Source organism: Pimephales promelas, chromosome 9 (genome assembly GCF_988280905.1).
Source record: "Pimephales promelas chromosome 9, fPimPro1.hap1.1, whole genome shotgun sequence".
In the NCBI taxonomy this organism is placed as follows: Eukaryota; Metazoa; Chordata; class Actinopteri; order Cypriniformes; family Leuciscidae; genus Pimephales; species Pimephales promelas.
Genome location: NC_142777.1, coordinates 8,242,809 through 8,265,466, shown reverse-complemented (window position 1 = coordinate 8,265,466; position 22,658 = coordinate 8,242,809). Strand labels below are relative to the sequence as shown.

The window sequence follows — 22,658 nt, the reverse complement described above, 5'->3', positions numbered from 1 at the left end:
GAATATAGTGGACAGTACTCCCTTGAATCAAGGGGGAAGAGAATTGCTCTGAATTCTGTCTCTATAGTCGTCAGGACCCATTTATCCTTAGATCCGTCTTCTCCTGGTCTGGCTTCGATTGAGAGTGCCGTCTCAACCCCCAGTCTCTGTGAGGTGGGGCTCTCTTTTTACTGTTTATGGTGCAAGGAACAAGGCCAGGAGGGGAAAGCGGGGGATCCAAAATTAAAGCTCTATCTTTTTCTTTTATTCCCATAAGGTTCAGCCATAAGTGCCTCTCCATAGCCACCAAAGCTGCCATGCATTTCCCATTAGCCGTGCTTATTCAGCTCCATGATAGTGGACAAAAGAGACAAAAGAGCCTAGCAGAAAATGGCTTGTTCCAGGACCTTGACATCTTAATGTGGAGGTCCGGAAAGAACGTGGAGACTGTAATTTGCTGGGCAATAACCATTCGTCTAGCCTACTTTTTGTCTGTATTTGGGAGCTTACACTGGATGTTTGTCCAAACTATATGAAAAGCTTATTTTAATATCATTCTGTTCCAGTCATAGTTATTATATAGCAAATATGTTTTTTTTTTGTTTTGTTTTTATTACAAAATTTCTGTAAATATATATTTGATTAAAACCGTAAAATGCTTTAGTTTTTTAAAAGTCCATTTAAAAAAATGCTTGCAGAAGTCACGTATAGCACATAGAAAAGCATATCCAATCCCTCATTCTTCATAATTTAATTGAAGATGTAACACACACACACACACAAAAAATATTTGTTGCATTTTATGTTGTTGCCATGACTCATTTTCATCCATATAGTTTACACTCATTCACTTTACACACAAAATATTACATTATAGTTTTAGTTGTATATCTAAAATATTGTCCTGTCACCTGGCTCTTGTTAATCAGCAAAAACAAGGAATGACTGTCTAATGAACCCTTTTTCAACTATTCATTTGAATTTGTTACTTGTTTTGTCTAATGCTTTTCTGAATATGGTATTCACCCCAGGGTTTCAGCTTCTGACATAAGGAGTACAGCTTAAATCAAGTCTTAGTATAAGTTTACACAACAACTATGTACTATTAACAGATTTTCTTTCTTTTGTGTTTTTCGCATACAGACGACAATGTTATCAAAACGATCTCTGTTCACACATATCTGCAAAAGGACTAAAAATGTTGTATTATGCATGCCAGGCCAGCAGTTGGAAATGTCACTTTTTGATGAAACACTACACGCCTATAGACAGAACACGTAATACACATGCATGTGACATCATTGTTTTCACGAATTAAATTTTTAGTAGTTTACATGGAGAAATTAACATTACCATTTTCAAAAACGTGCACTTTCAAACTCATTTCCAAAGTTTCTTTTTTCAGTCCTCCAAAACATTGTTGTCATGTAAATGAACGGCCAAAATGCATAAAAGGTTTTCCGTTTTTAGCTGAATGGTGTTGTATAAATGCTACATGTAAGCTTTTTTTTTAAATTGAAAAGAGTTGTGAACATTAGCCAAATGTAAAGACAGTCCTGTAAGTATGCATAATATGCAATTTTTTTAGTATTATTTACACATAAACATGATTTTAAATGAGAGTTCCACATGATATTATGCAGAGGAAGGGTGATTTTATCAGAGCTGTGAACCAGTAGAGTAAGATTGCTCAGGGATGATCATGCAGGTTGGCATGTTTGTATTTAATTGGGTGCATATGAGGTTTTGTAATGTCTGCCTTTGGCTTTCTCTCTGTCCAAATTCCCACCCCCTTATCACCCTTATGTTGTCACTCTCTCCCTGTCACACTTCACATCATGGCTTCAGGAAAATAGACCAAATGGACAATGGTTCAGTTGTTGCATCTTTAACCATATATCCAATGTGATAGTCCTCTGCAGGGAGCTGGAGTTTTGAGAATAATCTGAGACCACCCTCATATGACTCATCTACTCATGTGGAATCTGCATTAGTCCATGTTTTTTTTAACAGTATCAATGATAAATGTCAAAGTTGTATAATAATATTCTCATCAATCAGTTATGGACTGCATAGACAATCTCTAAAACATTGTTGCATAAAAAAAAAAAATGCTAATGACACCCACAGTTTCGATCTGCCTGCCAATGTGATGTAATGCTGCTGCTTTGTTCCATAAATTGAGCTCTGACGTTCCATGCACTCGCCATGCAAAGGCAGTTCCAAAAATACCTTGCTTGGGCCAAATTCTAAGGCAGCGTTGCATGGCATCGGCTGTAAGATGTCGACAAAGTGGGTATAAATGCTGACTATAAATATATTTCATTCAGTACAGTAAAGTATCATTAAAAATCTAATTAATAACTGACAGTTTTATCCAACGTTTGAGTTTGTTGAATATTTGATGCTTATTAAAGTATCACATCAATGTAAAACTCTGTAGGAAATAATTCTGCCGGATGCTTCATGTTAGGGGCGCTATTTATTTATGCTTTTGGATATATTTATATCATGGTCTCTAAGAATACCTGATTCTAATTGCCTGGATAGTGTGCATTACCATTTAATGAATAGGCAGTTCCAGTTTAAACACATTCTAAGTTAATGGGGTGTCTTCACTGAAGGACACACGCATGCATACACATAAAATGTATTCATATTCATTCAAATAATTTTACCAAATGATTTATTCAATGATTTTAATGCACAACATGGAATCACCCAACATGTATTTGTAAGCAGTTGCTGGGTTGTGATCAGAGCTACTGAATGATCATTATATATCAAGCTATCACTGAATAATTTGCAGAATATTTACACAGTACTCAGTTAATTCAAATAATACTATGTTGTTACAATAATGTGCATCAAAAATTTAAAGGAGAACTCTGGCGCAAAATGAACCTTTGGTCTTATAAAACGCTGGTACCTAGTCAATCGTTCTCTGAGATTTGTTTTCATGATAATCGAATGTAAAGCGTTTTATCTCTAAAAACTGTTTAGCGTATAATGCTAGTACTGGGGGCATTTACTAAGTAAAAAGAAATCGCTAGTTAATACCACTAACAAGGCTCAAAATAGCCACACAACTAACACAGTTACATAATGAGGGTCCCTACATGCAAAACGAAGCATTGAGAACTTTGTAAGTGTACAGACCGTTTGTGAAAAATATCTTGTCTGTTAGGGTTACTATCATGATGATGACATAATTTCACCTTTAAAAAAAGTAAATGAGAAAGCAACCAATTCTGCTGTTTGTTGTTATTAGCTTTTATTTACCATGTGTGTGTGTGTGTGTGTGTGTGTATATTTTTGCATTTTGTGTGTGAAGTTTTGGGTATTGTGTGTCGGAGTTTTGAAAAAAGGTGACGGTTTTGAAAATGTGTCTAATTTTATAAAGAACAGTGGCGGCAACTAGCGTCTTGAGCTCAAACGACACTGAGAGAGCTTACGAATGGTCCAGACCAACCTTACGAAAGTGTGACTTACAGAAGAAATACTTTTGCGCACGAACGTGTCGGGAACCGTGCCATAAGGTTAAGAGAGAGGTTAAGGAATAAGTTAAGAACTACTAGCGATAAGAAGTTTTTGATAAGAATCTTTTCATTGTCTTTTAATTCAGAATCCTAAATATGTGTATTAATAAACAAAATCAAAACATACAACAAAAGGTCCACAAGTCTATATCAGAAGTGACAGTTACAGCAGATAAAGAACAATCGTTCTCCAAATTGCCAGTCATCAGATCCTTGGTGTGTCTGGGAGTAAAAGAAGACACTGATTGACTTAATCCTTAAAAAGGAGGATTTATTTATTTATTTATTTATTTATTTATTTATTTATTTATTTATTTATTTATTTATTTATTTATTTTTAAACAAGCTTAAACTATTGTTATTTGAATTGTCTTTTAACAGCATTTGACATCGACACATTCTGGCTATGTGAACACAGAGTACTGGCAGATTTAAGATTATTAAATGTTGTTAGATCCTTCTGAAATGACAGGAAAGCCAAAAATGTTATTTCCAGTGTCTTTACCAAATTGTCTAGGATCTTGGGACATTTGCAAATATCGGTTTGAGACTAATCTTAAAAGTTTGTCTTTATTTAAGACTGGTATTTATTTAAGTCAGTTGCATACAATTTAAGGCTGGTCTAATTTGAGACCAAAAAGTAAGGGTGATTACTGATTACTGTGTAATCACAGGGTATAACTTTCTGTTACAATCTATGTTGCTATGGAAGCTAATAAACTGTCAACTGCTCTAGATTCATAAAAGTGATTTGAATATGTCTTGTGCTATGGCAAATTTTAATATTTTAATTTAAAACCCCTCTGAAAGGGAACTGCTAGAGAAACTGACGTCTCCACCTTGAATAAGGTGCAAGCAGATTTTTTTGTTGCAAATCTTCATGGATTTCCATGAAGTGTAGTAGGAGCCATTGTTGATTCATTAGGATTCAAGCACCATGAACCATTGTTTGTAGGAAAGGCTTCCACAGTATTAATGTGCAGGCAATTTGTGATACCAAACTCAGAGTGCTTAACTGTGTCACTCGCTGGCCAGGATCAACCCATGACTCAAGAATATTGATGAATTCCCAAATTCATGATGCGTTTGAGAGAGGAGAATTGTGCTCTTGGGCAACTCTGGTTCTCTTACCAGACCCTGTAAGAGAACCAGAGTTACCCAAGAGCACACCCTACAGTTCTCCTCTCTCAAACGCGGTTCTCTCGTATTGTGTAGGCTAGCTACAAGTAAGATTAATCTTTTCTGAGAAGTTGAAGCCACAAAATTATCCTAATTTTTGTATCTAACTAGCAAGCTCATTGGTTCGCTCTGAGGGAACTGCTGCAGCTTAGGGGTGAACTCGCCTGAGCTCGTGACCAATGAGAGACTGACACGCTCTCATAGCGTCAAAGCCCGCGAAAAGGGGCGTGACCCCTTATAAGAGCGGGCCCAGGCTGCAAATAACTGGTTTTCATAGAATGAAGCGAAGAACGTTCATAGCGCTCACAGTCGGGAACGCAATACTCGTTCCCTCATCTAGAGAGAACCGAGGTTACATTAGGTAACCGATTCGTTCTCTTATGAGAGGTTCTCTCGTATTGCGTAAGCTTATGCTACGGGAACCCCTTGTCAACTCCATGCGCTAAACGTGGAATGAGCTGGAATGATCTGGATAGTGTCTGTTTCGAGGTGGCTAGACCCTAGTGTGCCCACCAAACGAAACGAAAAGCTGCTCAGAACATCTGAACAGTGAAGAACCTTTCCTTACTATATACGGTAAATAACTGTGATAGATCTTATGGTAAATTTGATGTAATTTTACTGTAAAATACTGTTAAATTTACAGTTTTTAAAGTGAAAATGACCAACTCATCGTATAATTTACAGTGAAAAACGTAAATTGACATTCCCACAATTCCCTGCGTGACACTCCACACTTAATGTATTTTTGTTGAAATAACTTGTTTCTTCATAGTTTGCTTAGTCTTTTTCTAATCAGTTAGGTACATTAGGGTTTTATGAAATTTAATGTTGTTAAATTAATGTTTATTGCCTTTTTAAAAATTCATGTGTTTTACCATGTTTGAGTGAATGACACTGTGCCGCTTCTATATGTTAATATTAAGTTTCTTGTGAAAGAGCTACATGTGATGAGTTTCCATATATCATGCGACTCTTATTACTGCTGAGATTGATGGATGTCAGTATATTACAATGGTATAAAACAGATATTTACACTTCAAATGGTCGATAATTTAACAGTATATCAGATAATTAAATACGGTTTATTTCCGTAAATTTTAAGTTAAGCCTGAAAAACCTTATTATCGTAAATTCTTGTTACCGTATTTTGGACGGTAAATTTCTGGCAACCACAGCTGCCGGTATTTTATATATCACCAATGTGTAAATTGAACACATTTTTTTTACAGTGTACATTAAACTGTCAGGTAGTTGGTTTTGACATTGGCTGTCATGAGGCATTTTAATATCAAATTCAATTTGTACCACTGTAGTTGAGATCTAGAAAAATTTTCATGACACAATTTTTTTTTTTCAATTTGTACCACTGTAGTTGAGATCTAGAAAAATTTTCATGATTTCATAATGGCCTCATGATAGCCAATGTCAAAACCAACCACCTGACAGTTTAATGTAATATTAACCCATAAGTGGTTTCTAGCCTTGTTAAAACCAGACCATTCTCAGTTCTCAGTAACTGAGATATGGTCTGGCAAAGCGTCATAGACAAATAATTTCCAGAGGGATGTCACCAATGGACGTCGGGGATAGACCTAAAATCAGAGCGATGAAGGAGATGACGTAGGCAGAGCGGTGGCTGGCGGAGAAACATCTCCAACTGATGATGCAACTCATCAATCTCGTCATAAGTTTAATATACTGTATAAGCAAAGACAGGATTCGAAATTGGCCATATTTGAATGTGTATTTTCCACACATTGCATGCTGGGATGCATTCCAGTAATTTCAAACATTTTTCTTAGATGTACTGCTTTATCAGGTTTCAAATGTCTCAATATAGGGTATGCCTCAGTGTGACTTCACTGTATGTTTCTCTCACACACTCTTTCTCATGCATTGATATGCATATGAGTGTGTTTGTGGAAGTTGATGGGTGGTTTTTGGGGAGTTGAAGTTTTTACAGATGTATGATTATCACAACTCTGTTCGCAATTTGGATAAACTGATTATGTGTGTGGCCAGAGGAAATGCCTGAAAGTTTCAACCTGGACAGCAGTGCAGCGTTGTACTCCCAGGAACAATACTGTGTACATATAATACAGTGTTTTTTTTCTGTATAAAATTAATGTTTACTGTAATTTGTCAATGGCATAACACTTAAAAATAACAGTCGGGTTCTTAATTTAAAGATATTTTTGTCATATTGCCATAAAAATATTTTAACAGCGTTTATTAGACCAAGCCGGCTCAGTGAAAAAAAAAAATGCCTCTGTTTACATTGCTTCTTACCAGCTTTGAAACATCCAGCGAGTTGCGCATAGCACACAAAACTAGCAATGTTTAATTATGATGGTTGTTGTATGTGGCAGTTGAGAATTTAAATGTCTAGTGAGTGGGACTAAAAGGTTTGTAATTAAAAAGAACGTTGAGTAGTTTTACTTAATTTTATAATGTTGATATTTACCAAAGTCCTTTAAGGCAAGTCATGCCACTCGGCCGCCATCTTGGCAATGCCTCCGGGCAGCTATTTTGGACTATTTCTAAATGAATGGGCAGAGACTCAGAAATGCACTATCACTGGTCACCGGGACATAAAAACTGCATCTATAGAAACAGTAACAAAATATGATAAAAATCTCTGAAAAAGTTTGATGACTTTGCCCCAAAATAAGGTTTAAAACTCTGTTTTCCCCACAGGTTATACTTTTACTACACATGCGCAAGGGTTCTCTCGCTCTCTGTCGTGTGCGCGCTGCACGGGAGATTTGAACTAATTTGCGTGCATCAGCGAGACTCCCGGAACCTCTGGGAGACTTGGGATGTCTGATATTTACACAACGCACACATACACTGCATATCAAATCTGCCGCCTTTTCAAACAGTAAAGTATTTTCCGCTGTCGCAAACCTCAAGTGTGCGCATGCGTCGGAGGAACCAGACGATAGGCTTAAATGTTTCCCGGCTTGACTGTTAAAAGCAGACGATTGGCTGTCCAGCAGGGGAGGGGGGCGGGACATGTGCATACATCCGCCATCTTTGGTGTTACGGGGTTTTAGTTGTATTAAGGATTGAGGAAGTGGCATGTCTCTATATAAATTACATTTGTTTTTTTTCTGTAGTATTTTTCTTCACCAAAGAATAATTTTTATCAGAGCAGTTACTGAGCAATTTTATATAATAAGCAACATAAAAAAATAAAATAAAATAAAAAGAACAAAAATAAACATGCATGGGGAGCTGCTTGTGTGATAAAATGTCCTGATGAATTAGTTATAAATAATCCTCTATGGTAAACTGTTTGGAGGTCAATGAAGTATTTGTAGTATTTTTCAAGGAATCACGCAAAACGTTAATAGCAATTTCTTCCTGCCTATCGTCCTCCGTGTTTATTCTGAAGTTGCTAATGATTTTGCAAGTTCCCTATCGAGGGAACTCGCGATGCGTCACTGTTACGCTTTTGGGAACGCCTCCAGCGTGACTGCGTCTGAAGCATCTATGTCAACTAGTCCAATAGGAAACATGACCGTCATGGGCGGATGACGTCATGACCAGGAAATAATAAAAGAGCACCCGGTGCAAACCGGCATCAGCTTCTGTTGCCTCAGCAAGCGATCTGTGTCTCTGTCTGTCTTATTTACTGTTGTCTGTGATTATTATTGGAACGGAATTATGGCGAAACAGATGTTCAGGCTTTGTGCTTCTCCCTGCCCACGCTATTTAACGGGTGGGGATACTCACGAGCTTTGTGTCATTTGTTTGGGAGTGGAGCATGCGGTGTCAGCCTTCGAGGAGGCTGACTGCCAACACTGCGAGAATCTTTCGCTCCGCATGCTTCGCTCTTGCCTGGCGCTGTTTGATGAGAGCGGCCAGGCTCGCGATCCTCAGGGTGCAGGACCCTCAGGGTGCAGAATGCATTCCTGGGGATCGCAAAAGGATCTTTCAGAGGGGTTGGAGACGGGTCCTGTGGCCTTATCGCCTTCCTTTTCTGAACGATCCAGTGCTCTCGCTCCGGTGTCAGAAGCCTGCGCTGCGGTTCCTTCTGCCCGGGGAGAGAGCCCGATGCTTCAGTGCTCTAGCTCCGAGGAGGTAGATGTATTGAGCATCGACAGTTTAAGCACACACACGGGAGAAAAAGACTCGCCATCTGTTTCTCCCGCATATGATGAGTTGGTGGAAGTGATTACTAGAGCGGTTGAAAAATTACATATTGATTGGCCAGCTGTAAGAGAGGACGCGCGTCCTAAAAGCAAACTCGACGAGCGTTTTCTTCCATCTAGTGTTTCACTTCCACCACGAGGCCTTCCATTCTTTCCCGATTTACATAATGAGATATCAAGAACGTGGAATAAGCCGTACTCTGCACGTATTTTCAGCCCTCAAGTTCATATTTATTCGGGTATAAGGGGGCTGAAAGACTACGGCTATGAGGCGATGCCCCGGGCTGAACAGACGCTCGCGAGCTATCTGTCACCCGGTTCGGTATTGTCTCTGAAGGCCTCAGCTTTACCCACTAAACCATTAAAAACAACATCTACGTTAGTGGGCAAAGCTTATACGGCAGCAGGTCAGGCTGGTGCATGCCTCCATACTATGGCTGTATTACAGGCATACCAGGCTGAGCTGCTGGGGGATTTGGATAAAAGTGAGGGAGTTGGACCCGATGAAATTCGAGAACTTCGTCGGGCCACAGATTTGTCTCTCAGGGCTACTAAGGAGACCGCTAGAGCAATTGGGCGGTCTATGGCAGCCCTGGTAGCCACTGAGAGACATCTGTGGTTGAATTTGACTGATTTAAAGGACCGAGATCGTTCCTTCCTTTTAGATGCCCCGGTTAATCCTGATGGTCTCTTCGGCGACGCTGTTGATGAGGTCGTCGAGAGATTTCAGGAAGCTAAAAAACAGTCCGAGGCATTTAAAAAATTTCTCCCTCGCCGTGTCCAACCCCCCTGGGGCTGCTGGGCGTGAGCAGCCCCAGCCGTCAAGCTCATCATATCGTGCACAATAAAAAGAGAGTGTTGCGTCTCGTGCACCTCCACAAAAACACTGGAGGCAGACGAAACACTCTCAGCCAAAGCCTTCGAAGTCGAAGCCGGTTCTGAGGACCGTTCTTCAGGCTAAGAAGGCTTCGGCGCAAAAGAAAAGGTCCTGGCGCCATGGGTGTCAGACCAGTGAGGACGGCCCCAACCGAAGTGAACCGGTGTACACCTCAGTATACGGTGCCCGGTTCATTTCGGGGTCCTTAGGGGACAATTCTGCCCACCCCGCCACCCTTAGTGCTTCGGGGCGCAGTGGTCGCCAGAGAACGTCTGGCGCAACGTCGACTCGACGTTGCGTCGGACGGGAACCTTCTGAGGGGGGTTCAAAAACAGTCAGTCCGGTTGGTTTCTGCCGTTATGTTCCAGGCCCCCGGGCTGGGTGTTTTAAATACATCAGAGGCCAGCCTCGAGAGGCTGGTTCCCCTAGTAGAATTTCTGACAGAATGGAGGAATCTGCCAAATATTTCTCGTTGGGTCCTGCAGATGATAGAGAGAGGATACAGAATCCAGTTCGGTTCTCGTCCTCCACGTTTCAACGGGGTGCTGCCCACGTTGGTACACCCCGAGCAGGCTCTGGTGATGGAGCAAGAAGTGAAGGCTTTATTAGCGAAAGAAGCTATAGAGCAGGTGTATCCACCCGACAGGGAATCGGGTTTTTACAGCCGCTATTTCATTGTTCCAAAAAAGGATGGAGGGTTGCGTCCCATTTTAGATCTTCGTCTATTGAATCGTTCAGTTCAGAAACTCAAGTTTAAGATGCTGACACTCAAGCAGATTGTGACTCAAATCAGATCCGAGGACTGGTTCGTCACGATAGATTTGAAAGACGCGTACTTCCATATCTCCATCCTCCCTCAGCACAGGAGGTTCCTGAGGTTTTCTTTCGGGGGCAAAGAATACCAATATCGGGTACTTCCATTCAGTCTAGCTTTATCACCCCGCACGTTCACGAAGTGCGTAGATGCAGCTCTGGCCCCGCTCAGGCTGCAAGGCATACGCATTCTGAACTACATAGACGACTGGCTGATTCTAGCAGAGTCAGAACAGTTAGCGGTTCGGCACCGAGGTGTCGTTCTCGCACATATGCAGAAATTGGGGTTGAGGCTCAACGCCAAGAAGAGTGTGAACCACTTTTTTACAGAGAACCACTTTTCTTGGTGTGGTATGGGATTCAGTCACGATGCGAGCCACGCTGACGCCCGCTCGTGTAGCTGCTATCCTTTCCGCCACAAAGGAGCTAAAGCTAGGTCAGTCACGCACTGTGAAACAGTTCGAGAGACTGTTAGGTCTCTTGGCAGCAGCGTCCAACGTGATACCTTTTGGCCTGTTGTACATGAGACCTCTGCAGTGGTGGCTCAGGACCAGAGGGTTCTCCCCGAGGGGGAACCCACTTCGTATGATCAAGATCACGCGGCGGTGTCTCCACGCCTTGATTATATGGAGGAAACACTGGTTCCTGTCCCAGGGTCCGGTATTGGGAGCTCTTTGCCATCGAGTGGCTATCTCGACAGATGCTTCCCTCACCGGCTGGGGAGCGGTAATGGAAGGCCGTTCAGCTCAGGGTCTGTGGAGGAGTCATCATCTCTCTTGGCACATAAATTGCCTGGAGATGATGGCTGTCTTCAAGGCTTTGAGATATTTCCTCCCAGATCTGAGGGGCCATCATGTGCTTGTCCGGACAGACAACACATCAGTGGTCTCTTATATAAATCGACAGGGGGGTCTGCGTTCGCGTCCACTGTGCAAACTGGTGCACCAGATCCTCCTGTGGTCCCTAGGGAAATTGCTCTCACTGAGGGCAGTATATATTCCAGGGGCCCAGAATGTAGGAGCAGACACACTGTCGAGGCAGAGGCTGAGGCCGGGGGAATGGAGGCTCCACCCCGAGGTGGTGGAGCAGATTTGGAGGGTGTATGGCCAGGCGGAAGTGGATCTGTTTGCGTCTCAGCACACGACGCACTGTCCTCTTTGGTTCTCCCTCACTCAACCAGCCCCCCTGCTATGGTTCAGGCCTGGCCGAGGCTGCGTCTGTATGCCTTTCCCCCTTTAGCTCTGCTCCCAGGAGTTCTGGAGAGAATCCGCCAGGATGGGATAAGTCTATTGCTAGTAGCACCACGCTGGCCAAGTCGTATTTGGTTTGCGGACCTCATTCATCTTCTCGACAGGCCTCCCCTGGAGTTGCCCATAAGGAGAGACCTTCTGTCTCAGGCAGGGGGCACGATATTTCACCGCCAGCCAGAGATTTGGAAACTATGGGTGTGGCCTCTGAGGGGGCCCAACTCATGAGTAGTGGTCTGTCAGCGGAAGTAGCTGAGACCATTTTAAGCTCCAGAGCTCCGGCTACGAGGAAACTTTACGCACTTAAATGGAAAGTGTTTACTTCCTGGTGTCGCCAACGCCAGTGGGACCCGATTAATTGTTCAGTCAACACAGTTCTCGAGTTTCTACAAGAGCGTTTCTCGTCAGGTCTATGTCCTTCCACGCTCAAGGTTTACGTGGCAGCCATTGCGGCTTTCCACGCCCTAGTGGGGGGTACTTCCCTCGGTCGAGACCCCTTGATTACACGTTTCCTCCGTGGCACACTGAGGCTGAGGCCTGCAACTCGTACTAGGGTACCGGCTTGGGATCTGGCTACTGTTCTTGAAGGCTTATCTGGGGTTCTCTTTGAGCCCCTGGATTCGGTTTCAGAGAAATTTCTCACTTTTAAAACAGTGTTTCTGTTAGCTATTTCATCCCTTAAGAGAGTCGGTGACCTTCAGGCCCTTTCGGTTTCCCCTACATGCCTTGAATTTGCACCAGGGATGGTCAAGGCATTCTTATACCCTAAACAAGGCTATGTGCCTAAGGTGCCCACCATGATTCCGGGGCCTATTGTGCTACAGGCTTTTTGTCCTCCACCGTTTTCTTCTCCGGACCAGGAAAGATTGAACCTTTTATGCCCAGTGAGAGCACTGGACACTTATGTGCATCGGACTTCTGCTTTTAGGACATCTGATCAGTTATTTGTCTGCTTTGGATCTCCCAAGAGGGGTCTTCCTGCTTCAAAGCAGACAGTTAGCAAGTGGATAGTTGAGGCTATTTCTCTGGCTTATGAGTCTTCTGGCCTGCCTTGCCCTTTGGCGGTCAGGCCCCATTCTACGAGGAGTATGGTGGCTTCTAAAGCTCTCTTATCTGGAGTCTCTCTGCAAGATGTTTGTGATGCGGCGGGTTGGTCCTCTCCTCTCACATTTGTCAGGTTTTATAGCCTGGACCTGGAGGCTGCCCCAGGTTCACATGTGCTTAATAATGCTTAGGGTGGTGTGACAACAGGCTGACACTCAGGCATTTGAAAGTCTGGCGATTTGGGTATTCTCGTTCCCAAAAGCGTAACAGTGACGCATCGCGAGTTCCCTCGATAGGGAACGTCTCAGGTTACGTCTGTAACCATAGTTCCCTGAGAAGGGAACGAGACGATGCGTCACCCTGCCATACTTCCTGCATCCCTGTATCGGCTTGCTTCGGCAATTTCTGAAGCTAATGCCGGTTTGCACCGGGTGCTCTTTTATTATTTCCTGGTCATGACGTCATCCGCCCATGACGGTCATGTTTCCTATTGGACTAGTTGACATAGATGCTTCAGACGCAGTCACGCTGGAGGTGTTCCCAAAAGCGTAACAGTGACGCATCGTCTCGTTCCCTTCTCAGGGAACTATGGTTACAGACGTAACCTGAGACGATTTCCCGTCAAATCTTTCCCGAGATTTGAATATATTTTCGGGTGGCCCCACTGCATTTCTCAGCGCTTTTCTAGTTTCTTGTATTTTATGGTTGCGATCTTCTGCCTGTTTCCCTGGTTTAGCCTGTCTTGGACTCTGTTGCTATCTGTATTGTTTGCCCTGTGGTTTTGACCTTCTCCCTGTTATTTCGATTCTGACATTTGGATCCTCAACCTCCGTGTAAGAGTCGTTTGTGGCAGTACAGAGCCAAATGACATTTATATATGATGCTTGTAGATAATGAAATGTTAATATAACTTTTATAGTTAATATAACTCAAATTGTGTTTTTACTTTCACCTGTGAATTTCAGTTTTCATTGATGTCACCGTTTCCATGTGTTTTGAGTGAATTGACCAATGACATTTATACATCTTGATAATATTAAAACATATTTCAAGTTCCAAGAAGAGTAATTATATTGCTGTCCAATTTGCTCTGTGTAGTATTTTTGCAGCATTATTATATTACAATTTGTACAAATAAATTCTATCCATTGATCCATCATCCATTCTTCAAACCAATGTATCCTCGGTAGTGTCGTAGTGTTGCTGCCACTTGCGGCTTTATCATTCTAGATATGCTACTGTGTCCCTGATAAATAAATAAGCGTCTCCATTTTGACCACTTTAATTGACAAGCATTTTGAATCTGTCAGCACTCGTTTTCCACATTTAATGCCATATGGACTGAGTGTGAGGATGAGAGAAGGGCTAATCCATTGAGTGGATAAAAGCTCTGTGCTTGGCAGGCCATGAAAAGAATTGAAGGGATTGACAGTGCCTGTGTATCTGGAGAGACTCGCCTTTGAAATGCCTGAACACAAGACGAGACCCCCCTCAAGGCAGGATTTAATGACATCTGAATCTGTTGTCACCTACGCTTGAAAACTCTATCTGTCACTATGCTGTGGGGGCAAACAGTTTTAGCTTCTCAAAATGCACCGCAAATACCAGTGAGTCATTGCCAGTACACCAGCGAATGGAGTCTTTTGAAAGTTATTTGCTCAACAGTGGCAGCTCAGAACAGACCACCAATGTTGAAGACCCTTATTCTGTTCAAAGATGCCCTATTGTGATGATCTCACTCATTCTGAAGGTCATCATGAAACATCACGAAAGGTCAAAAGTTCAATTGCCGTCCAGGTCATTCTGCCATGAAATCAAATGAAAAACATAAGACATAAAAAAGCTGACCTTTTAGACCTTTTTCTTTTTTTTTTTGCACTGTGACATTATTTTTATTACATGACTTTCCACATATTTTGAAATATTACCCACACCCTCTGATCTTGCTTGTCCACAGGCCAAAACTAAATTAGACAGATGGCATTAAGGAAAAGCAAGTTTGTCAGTTTCACTTTAGATGTGTCATCTTAGAGTATTCATGAATTATGGATTATATAACCAGTGACATTCAGGGGTTTTGCCTATCCAAACTGAAACAAAAGCGGTCTAAATAAGAGTAAACAAGCAATGTGAAAAAAAAAAAAAACATTAACTTAATGGATTAATATGGTGTAGGATATTCTATATCCTATTTCACCAGTGAGTAAATGAGACTAAAATAAAAAAACAAAAGTACAACACGCTTAACTGCAAGCAAATAATTCACAATAATGCAATGTTTTGGTGACATTTATCCTGATATTTTCTCTTTATGCACTGCACCTAGAGGAAGAGACAGAGAGACATTTATCCACCTCTTTTCTGTTGCCTTGTGTCTTGCCTGGGCTGACTGCGCTCAGCTGATGGCACAGGGGGCCTGACGCAGAAAATTTGTGTCAGAAATGTCTCTGCAGCTCAGACTCCATTTGCCCAGCCTATCGCTTCCCATCAGCTCTTCCTCAATTGATGGCTGTCAACAGTGTGCTGAGCCTGCACTTCCATTGCCCTGCAAACGTAGCCAAGGTTAGCACTCCTCACATCATCATAGCTGACCGACCACCATCGCCACTGGGCTGAGAGTGTGTGTCTTTCAAGAGGGCAAGGCAGACGAGTGAGAGTTATTTGTTTGTAAATATGAGAGATGATTTGATTACACAAATACACAATACAGGGAATAGCTATGTTCACATAACATGAGCCTGTGCGATGTTTAAAGTGCCCATACTATGCTGATTTACAAGTTCATAATTTTATATTGGAGTCTGCTAAAATAAATGTACATGATTTAAAGTAAAAAAACAAACAAACAAACAAACAAAAAAAAAACAGATATTTTATCATACCGTACAGTACAGTTTCACCCACTGCCTGAAACACTATTTTATTTGCTGTCTCTGTTTGATGACTCAAGTCTGGTGTGGAAGTATTTTGGATTTGCAAATTTTAAAGACCACAAACAAATTAAAGACTTTCTTTGCTGCATACCCACAAACTCGTCACTTTTACGTTCTTACATTGAAATGGGTTATTCACAAGATTTATGCAACCCCCAAGGTGTTGTTTACAATGATGGAAAGAGTATTAAAAATTTTTACTTAAGTAAAAATGTTGCTAGTTAATACTTCAAAAAATAATTTACTTGAGTACAAGTAGAAGTACTGGAAAATAATGACTCAAGTAAGTGTAAATAAGTAGTTTGCTGAAAAACTACTCAAGTGATACGTTACAAAGTACTTTAGTATATTTGTCTATTTTTATCCAAAATGAGGTGATTTCTAGCAATATGGAGCGGTTTTATTATAGAAAATCCCTTTTATCAGATACAGTTGAATAACATGCAGATAAAGACATTTTGACTAATGAAACATGAAGACAATAAGCACGATTGCAATGATTAGTGTTTATCTGTGTTCTTCAAGCCATCTTGCGTATTTCATAAGAATGATGTACTGTATATCTATAATGCAACTCTATTCGACTTATAGAGTTAAATGTAATTATGAGGGCTGCCAACTCTCATGCATTCAGCGTGAGACTCAATAGACGCAATTGACCCAATTCTCCCGCTCTCACGCCACACCCCCGATTTCTCATGCTGAAGAGTCAACCTGGTCGGTCAAATGCCTGAAAGATGAGTTTATCTATAGATCTACCTGTTGAGCCACTCGTGATCGACTAGTTATACCATAAATTAGTTCAAATATCCTGTAATCTAGAGCGAGCAAGAGAGGTAAGCATGTGCACGATCATTACTGAATATCATCTCAAACCTCCTGATTGTGTTCAACATCTGATTCAGATGAACAATCCATTTGAGCTGATATTCTCTGAACACCACACAGTTGTAGTTTGAGACAATGCATTCTCACCCCAAGGCGTCACCTTTGACCATGCTTCAATATTTGACGCTTTAGGCGCCCTTTAGCGTCAGTTAAATGACGCTAAATGACGTCAGTTAAATGACGGCGATCCTAAGGCGTCATCTAACTGACGCTAAAGGAAAGAGTCCGTTAGATGACGCGGTTAGGTTTAGGTCTGGGGTGGGGGTAGGGTTACACGCAATCCTAGGGCATCATCTAACTGACGCTAAAGGGCGCCTAAAGTGTCAAATATTGAAGCACGGTCAAAATGCTAAATGTCAGTTAGGTGACGCCTTGGGGGTGAGAATGGGCTGTTTGAGATGATATTGAGATGAGATGATATATAAAATAAATCTCTGATGTCCCCAGAGTGTGTGTGTGTGAAGTTTTAGCACAAAATACCCCACAGACATTTTTATATAGCATGTTAAAGGTCACGGTTGACGTAGCCAGAAGTACAGAGTTTACCAATGTGAGGGAGGAACATACATAAAATGGTAAATGGACTGCATTTATATAGCGCTTTCATAGACCTAATGGCCACCAAAGCACTTTACATATTGCCTCACATTCACCCATTCACACACACATTCATACACCGACGGCGGTGTCAGCCATACAAGGCGCCATCCAGCTCGTCGGGAGCAGCTGGGGTTAGGTGTGTCTTGCTTATGGACACCTCGACACTTGGTCAGGTGGAACCAGGATTGAACCACCAACCTTTTGGTTTGTTTGGTTTTAAAATGCCCTTGTCATGTGTGTGTCCTGGGTGTTTTAATATTTTAAAGACTAATGAAAATTTGAAAATTTATGAAAATGAATTTGAAAATCAATTAATGAAAAACGTTTCATAAATTTCCTATTCACAATCCTGAGCTATTGAAACCGTGGTTGCTCGCGCTGCACTTGGATGTCAACACATTTGAACATGCTCTAATATGTAAGAGCGTGTGCAGTGATCACTTTTTCAATGATGATTTCAAACTCTCCCAGCAAGGAGCTCACCGTTTTCTGAAAACGTCGGCTGTGCCCTATACGTTTTTACAGCAATAACGGAGGTATGTGTGTGTTTTTTTGTTTTACTATATTAGATGTATTGACATATTTTTGGGCTAATTTTCACATTCAACACCAGTAAAGCAACAGGACTCTGATCCAGAAACTACCACGTTCAACTTGTAAACACTGACTCTGTACTTCTGGCTATGTCAACCGTGACCTTTTGAATGTAATTGCGTATTACGTGACGTTACAAACGCGCTCCCATTGAAGTCCATTTATATGGAGAAAAATCCAGGAATGTTTTCATCAAAAACCTTCATTCCCTTTCGTAGTCACTTCGAGTTACGTCAGAAGTGACGGAGATTGGGGGATTTCGCATAGAAAGCCAATCCTCTTCGAGTATTTAAACACGAGCCAATGGCATGCAATGCCTTGGGGCTGCGGAAATTTGCATAGCGTACTCCGCCCTACTCCGTGAGTATAAAAGGAGGAAGTGAACGCAACCGCAGTATGTTTTCGCTTCGGAGCCAAGAGAACCTCTTCACTCCTAAAAGCTGATTCAAGACTCTTCGAGAACGAGCGTCCTCTTCAGTGTTGGTGTGACGGCGGTACCCAGCGAGATTTTGCATTGCCTGCGATCTGAGCAGTGGTCTGCCAGACTTTGCACTTCTCCCTGGCAGCTTCAGCGCTGAAAGAGTGAATTTCTCCTTTCTCATAAAAGTGAAAGTGAAAGAGCTGCACGCGGCACGTCTTTTTAAAGATGGTTCGCCCGTGCCCTTCTGGATGTGGTAGATTTCTGTCATCATCTGATGGTCACGAACGCTGCTTTGTATGCCTGGGCATTCAGCATGCAGCAGCAGCGTTCGTGGATGACTCATGTTCCTTCTGTGGGAGCATGACCATCTCCACACTGAGGTCGAGGCTCAATGATCTCACTAGAGTGAGAGCCCCGGTCCCCCCTACTCGATCGGCCTCCTTCACGGAAGGGGGCCCGTCGACCCGGGGACCCGGCGATCTAACGGTGACGGTGTGGGATAAAGCCCCGACGATTCCTCGGGCCACACCTCCCGCCTCAGTGCGTGAGCCAGCGAGCGCTAGCGCGACTCGGTCGGTTGTCTCTTCGGCGGCACCGGCTGCTTCGAGCAGCGCTCCAGATGATGATGTGATGTCTATCACAGCATCACTAGGCGGGCTTGAGTCCTCGGGAGAGGAAGATGCGGCTGCGTTGCCCCCTTCGGGAGTGCCAGCGTTGCCCGTGTCAGATCCCGAGCTGACGGCCATGCTGTCTCGAGCCGCTGGGAGTATCGGGCTAGAATGGAAACCTCCATCCTGCCCCGATCTCTCGCGGATGGATAATTGGTATCTGGACAAAGCTGCCGCCGCAAGGCCACGGCCAACTCCAATACCTTTTTTCCCCGAGCTGCATGCGGAGTTATCGCGCTCTTGGGGGGCTCCTTTGTCCACTCGAGAGCGCGATCTCTCCCCCGCCTTTCCCCCCCTCGACGGTGGGGCCGCCCGTGGGTACACTGGGATGCCCCCGGTGGAGCGCTCTGTTGCGATGCAGCTGTGTCCACAGAGCGCCTCCACCCGTGGTCCTCCTAAGCACCCATCCAAAGCCTGTGGGTTCTCGTCTGCTATGGCGGCGCGAGCCTATAGAGCGGCGGGACAGGCGGCTTCCGCTTTGCATGCCATGAGCACTTTGCAGGTCTTCCAAGCGAAGATGCTCAGAGACATGCACGAGGGCGGGACTGACTCGACGGCATTTAAAGATCTGCGGTCCGCCACTGACCTTGCTCTCCGGGCAACGAAAGTGGCCGCTCGCGCCGTCGGTCAGGTGATGGCCACTTCGGTGGTTCAGGAGCGCCATCTCTGGCTCAACCTGGCAGACACGCGGAGCGCTGAGCGGACTCGTCTGCTCGACGCTCCGCTCTCCCAGGTTGGCCTTTTCGGCGGTGCGGTCGAGGACTTCGCCCAGCAGTTCTCCACCGCCCAGAAGCAGACGGAGGCCATTAAACACATCCTGCCCCGACGACCAGCTGCTGCCTCCACCCAGTCATCGGCGCAGGTGCCTCCCTCTGCTCGCCGCCGAGGACGCCCCCCTGCGGCTCCCCTCCCTCCCGCCCGGCCCCAGCAGCAGCCTTCACCCGGGCCCCGGCGTCGAGGAGGCCGCAGGCCGGCGTCTCAGCCCCCTCAGGCCGCTCGCCCCGCTAAACGCCAGGCCAAGCGAAGATCCTGACACGGGCCGCTCAGTGACGATCTCGAGTCTTTCCCAGGAGGCGGTAGCAGGCCCCCTCCTTCCCCCGGTGGAGGGCCGGGGGAGAATCTTTTGTTCTCAGCTCCCCGCTGCTCACCCACGGGTGGGCAGCACCCTGAACTGGTTAAAGAAAGACTTGACATCCTCACTGAGCTCACAGACTGGAGTGGGTGCGCTCGATGCCCCCGTGCGTCAGCCCACACACTCCTCTCTGTCTCTGAGGGCGCGGAAGGGTGCGTGTGTCGTCCCCGGGCTACACCAATCCCTTCCCCCTCTGTCGCCAGACCCCCGGCAGAACAGACCCCCGTGGAACGCTCCGCTTTCCCTGGTCCCTTCTGTCGGGGAGCGGGCTTCGACGCATCCGAGCGGGGTAACCCCTGCACGCGTGCCAGTCGACCCGCACCGCTGCCCCTCCGGGGGGACGTCTGTGGTTCGCATGACCCCGTTGGCTCATTTCCTGGAAGCCTGGCTAGCGCTTCCCGGGATATCCCGCTGGGTCATCAGAACGATCAGATTCGGCTACGCGATTCAGTTCGCACGGTCTCCTCCCCGCTTCAGGGGAGTTCGCTCCACGATAGTTGGTGGCAATGCCCCAGTCCTGAGAGCGGAGATTGCGACCCTGCTGGCGAAGGGTGCAATCGAGACGGTCCCTCCAGCCGAGGTGAAGTCCGGGTTTTACAGCCCCTACTTCATTGTCCCCAAGAAGACCGGTGGGTTACGACCGATCCTGGACCTGCGCATTTTGAACCGTTCTCTCCATCGACTACCGTTCAAAATGCTCACGGCCAAACGCATTTTCGAATGTGTTCGGTATCAGGATTGGTTTGCAGCGATCGACCTGAAGGACGCGTACTTCCATGTGTCCATCTTACCTCGACACAGACCGTTTCTTCGGTTTGCCTTCGAGGGCCAGGCATATCAGTACGCTGTTCTCCCATTCGGGTTAGCGTCTTCACGAAGATCGTCGAGGCAGCCCTTGTTCCCCTTCGCGAACACGGGGTTCGCATCCTGAATTATCTTGACGACTGGCTGATACTAGCACACTCTCGAGCTCAGCTTTGCGAACACAGAGACTTGGTGCTCCGGCACCTAGCCCGTTTGGGCCTTCGGGTCAACCGGGAGAAGAGCAAACTTTGCCCCGTGCAGAGGATCTCTTTTCTCGGCATGGAGATAGACTCGGTCGCCATGTCCGCGCAGCTCACGAACGAGCGCGCGCACTCACTGCTGACTTGTCTTCGACAGTTCGAGGGCAAGAGTGCGGTTCCACTGAAACTATTTCAGAGGCTCCTGGGGCATATGGCATCCATGGCCGCGGCAACGCCGCTCGGTTTGCTTCATATGAGACCGCTTCAGCTGTGGCTTCGCGATCGAGTCCCGAGGTGGGCATGGCATCGCGGCTCGCTCCGAGTTCCAGTAACTCCAGCGTGCCGCCGAACCTTCTTCCCGTGGTCGAACCTCAGCTTTTTACGGACCGGCGTCCCTATTCAGCGAGTTTCCAGGCATCTCGTTGTCTCCACGGATGCATCTACCACGGGTTGGGGTGCCATGTGCAATGGGCATGCAGCCGCCGGTTCCTGGACAGGAGCCCAGCGCCTCATGCACATCAATTGCCTCGAGCTGTTGGCAGTACGGCTCGCCCTACGCCGCTTCCGAGCGTTGCTCAAGGGCCAGCATGTGCTTGTCCGCTCAGACAACACTACGGCAGTAGCGTACATCAACCACCAGGGGGGTCTACGCTCACGCCAGTTGTCGCAGCTCGCCCGCCACCTCTTGATATGGAGTCAGAAGCACCTGAGGTCCCTTCGTGCAGTTTACATTCCTGGAGACCGGAACTGGGCAGCCGACGAGCTGTCCCGGGTCCGTCCCATCTCCGGCGAGTGGCGACTCCATCCCCAGTCGGTCCAGCTGATTTGGGACGAGTTCGGGGAGGCACAGATAGACCTGTTCGCCTCTCGGGACTCGTCCCACTGCGCCCAGTTTTATTCTCTGACCCGCGGCACTCTCGGCTCGGATGCGCTGGCGCACAGCTGGCCACGGGGCCCACGCAAGTATGCGTTTCCCCCAGTGAGCCTCCTTGCACGGGTGTTGTGCAAGATCAAGGAGGACGAGGAGCAGGTCTTGCTGGTAGCCCCCTACTGGCCCACCAAGACGTGGTTCTCCGATCTCATGCTCCTCGCGACAGCACCTCCTTGGCCTATTCCTCTGAGACCAGACCTACTCTCTCAGAGACGGGGCACTCTGTGGCACCCTCGTCCCGATCTTTGGAGGCTGCACGTGTGGCTCCTGGATGGGACGAGGCAGGTTTGAGTTCGCTGCCACCTGCGGTGGCGGCAACCATCACTTCCGCAAGAGCGTCGTCCACGAGACACCTTTATGCGTTGAAGTGGAACCTCTTCGTCAATTGGTGCTCTTCTCGCGGAGAAGACCCCCGGAGATGTTCGATCAGTGTCGTGCTTTCCTTCCTGCAAGAAGGGTTGGAGCGCAGGCTGTCGCCCTCCACCCTTAAGGTTTACGTCGCGGCCATTGCCGCTTCTCATGAAGCAGTGGAAGGTAAGTCCTTAGGGAAGCACGACCTGGTCATCAGGTTCCTGAGGGGAGCGAGGAGGCTGCATCCGCCTCGTCCTCCCCTCGTACCCTCTTGGGACCTCTCGGTAGTTTTAAGTGC

General features: G+C 45.4%; 1 protein-coding gene and 1 pseudogene across 1 annotated transcript in view; both read left to right on the top strand.

The window, feature by feature from the left end:
* Window positions 1–22,658, top strand: part of il1rapl2 (interleukin 1 receptor accessory protein-like 2) — a 501,200-nt gene that overhangs the window by 195,911 nt on the left and 282,631 nt on the right. The window lies entirely within an intron of this gene.
* LOC148977499 (uncharacterized) lies at window positions 8,370–9,493 on the top strand (annotated as a pseudogene).